Raw genomic sequence first — 3,101 nt, 5'->3', positions numbered from 1 at the left:
GTCTCAGGAGACAATTGAGTAATTATTATCAATAGAAGGCACCAAACCAGGAAGGCTATGTAGCAAGGAGACAATTGAGTTGGGCTCTGATTTTCCTCTCCAGGGCCCACTACATTAGTTATTCTCATATCTAATTAGGTATATACTACACACTAAATTTTGCATTATCGAGAAGCAAAAAGCCTAGCCTTTCTATCTCTGTAGAAATACATGAGCCAGAAAATTGGGTTAGAGCGGGAAAACACATTTCAAGTTACAGAAAGAAAGCCAAATGCTTAACATTTACCGACAAGACAGGCAAATGACGCCTCAAGATAACGTTTGATATCCTGTTATCAAGTTCAGCGTCCATGAAAAAGTGAAGAAAATGAGCGGAAACGAATCGTCTTTTTTATGGCAACTATGACCTTGACTTTTGATCTATTGAACCCAAGACTGATACCGATATGTTTTATAAACACAATTACACACAAAACGAAACAATGAACTTTAAGGCTATTGACGCCCAATATTTCACGAAGAAGGCGGTTCAGAATGTAGCATAATATACTCTGAAAACTGTTATTGTAAACAAATATAGAATATATTTTACCCAGGGACACTCAACCTTTAGTTATTCTACCGGTGGCAATTTCTATCAACATTTACAAGCTGGAGACTAATGTACTTGAGTTAATACTTGACACTTGTAACGTGTATTGCAGTGAGGTGCAATCTTCACACTGCCATTCCAGAAAACTCCTGAACAGTTGCAAACAACATTACGCTGCAATATATCATCAACATAATGGTGTCCCAGCCAGTAACTAGATAGCAATTCTGGTTAACCTTTGATTCATAACCTTGAAAGTCTAAGAAAATCACTAAATAAAAACGGGGTTACAAAAAAAACCTGACTGCAAGAGAATAAAGAGACATTTAACATACATTAATACATTTGATCTATGAAATCCTTGTTGATTTTCACGTAACATAATGAAAATGGTTAAAAAGGTTGAATAAATCCCGCAACACACTACCTCTCGCTGCCAGCTCTTATGGTTGTATTTATAGAAGAGCCTTTTTTGTGTGCGTGTCTGCGTACAGCAAACAAAGAATTACTCGAGCCGAGAGTGTACAGAATAATACATGTCAATAGCGAGGGTGACGAGAGTGGCAGGGTGAGGGCCTCGCTAGCTCTTGTTGACTCTACACGCGTGTTTAAGATCTCAGCAAGCTCATTTACCACTCCTGTTTAAACACGCCACACTCTGCTTTTCATAACCCTGCCGAAGCGGTTACTTGATTGTGCGTGCCGTGAAACATTCCTTGGAGGCGCGAGTTTCCTCTCAAGCAATGAAACGCGTGTTGCTGCTCACCAGCCTTGACAAGATCTGCTTACACTGGTTTATAAGGAGAGTTCCGGGTCGGCGAGATCTGCATGACGGACCCCACACGAGTCAAGCAAGCAGACCACCTTGGCTGGCTTCAACGTTTAATACAGCCTTATTGCTGCTCTGTTGGGTTAAGGCAGACTTGACCATGCTGACATGCCCACGTAGTCAGTCAACCAGGTTATTCTCGAGTTGGGTTAGGAACCTTGCCCCAAGCTGACGCCTCTAGGATAGACAACCTACTGCTGCGTTATTAGGCTAGATAGGGCGCCATTATAATTATCGACTGTACATCCCCCCCCCCAATACTACGTGGGTGCCGATGAAGCCACCACACGAGGGGGGGAGGACCCACTCTGGGGGTGTAGGACCTCGCACACCACAACAAAAACATTAACACACTCAAGTTAATCAAGAATAATGCCACTCATCGATTCTCGCGTACCAACGTTGGAGATAGTTATTATATATCATAACTGGTTTAACTTGTATTTACCTCATAAACTTCTCAATAAGGAAAAAATAATATATATATAATATATATATATATTATATATATATATGTATATTTATATATTATATATATATATGACGGTGTCAGACCACGGAGGAAGAATTGAAACAGGAATTTCCTTAAGTACTTTCGTATATTAATACATCTTCAGAAGGAATATCATGCCTTCTGAAGATGTAGTAATATACGAAAGTACTTAAGGAAATTCCTGTTTCAATTCTTCCTCCGTGGTCTGACACTGTCACATTTTTCATCACGTGTTAATTTTCGTGATTTACAATTAATATATATATATATAATTATATTATATTAGTCGAAATAAGAAAAGAAAACTGTAAATGGTGTAAGTCACGTGACCTGCGTACACTGCTATATAAGTTATAACTTGACTTACCTGAACAATCGTGGATGACAGTCTTATAGTGTACGAAGATCACTTGCGTAAGACATTCACTATTAGCCACAAATCCGTAAACGTTATTTACATTCATTTAAAAGTTGACTTGGTTCATTTACACAATCAATAAAACGCTGTCACTGTGTGATACATCAATGTTATCATCGCAACTGCACATAGATCACAACACTAACATATATCAAAAGGCACACGAGCACATTCGATGACCGCAAGTTATTTGTTTCAACGGTTAAGTTAGGAGGCGGAAACACAAGCAAGGGTTCTCACGGTGGGAGCGAGAGCGTAAGTCGCACGTCCTCTCCTCACACAGTCTTACCGACAACTGAGGCGCTAAGTCCCCAGAAAACACGAGCTGCCAACGTTTTCCAGAGGACGTTCCTACTCTACGATCGTTTAGTCCACACTAGCCCGGAACTCTCTGTTTTTGTCCATTTACTTCAAGAGTACAGCATCATTTGCATTTTCACATAACCTGAAAATATGACATCCTGTAACCGGAAACTAATATGACATTCAAACATAATGGATTGAACTTGGACAACTACACGCTTCCGTTACCTTCATACTCTCGTAGAGACCTGGAGTCAGTTAAGGATATCTATTCCTGATCATCCTGGTTCGGAGCAAGATTTCACAAAGCGATTAGAAACTCAAATGGTGCCTGACTATCCCTTAAGGAGCCCATGGAGTGGATTCTGCCAATAAGAACTCTGGGACAATTAGAGTTTCTTTATGTAATATGTAAGCCAGCTTGGTCCCAGGATGATTAAGAGCCGGGTGTACATCAGGCTACGAA

At 40.1% G+C, this 3,101-nt stretch overlaps 1 protein-coding gene across 2 annotated transcripts in view; it reads right to left on the bottom strand.

The window, feature by feature from the left end:
* Positions 1-2,615, bottom strand: part of LOC123766495 (ras association domain-containing protein 10) — a 266,095-nt gene extending 263,480 nt beyond the window's left edge. For both annotated transcript variants that reach the window (XM_045755683.2, XM_069308312.1), the window contains exon 1: positions 2,282-2,615. The gene's annotated coding sequence lies outside the window, so the exon portion shown is untranslated. The remainder of the gene's footprint in view (positions 1-2,281) is intronic.
* Positions 2,616-3,101: the final 486 nt, after the last annotated feature.

Source organism: Procambarus clarkii, chromosome 62 (genome assembly GCF_040958095.1).
Source record: "Procambarus clarkii isolate CNS0578487 chromosome 62, FALCON_Pclarkii_2.0, whole genome shotgun sequence".
NCBI lineage: Eukaryota > Metazoa > Arthropoda > Malacostraca > Decapoda > Cambaridae > Procambarus > Procambarus clarkii.
This window is presented reverse-complemented; position numbering and strand designations above follow the sequence as displayed.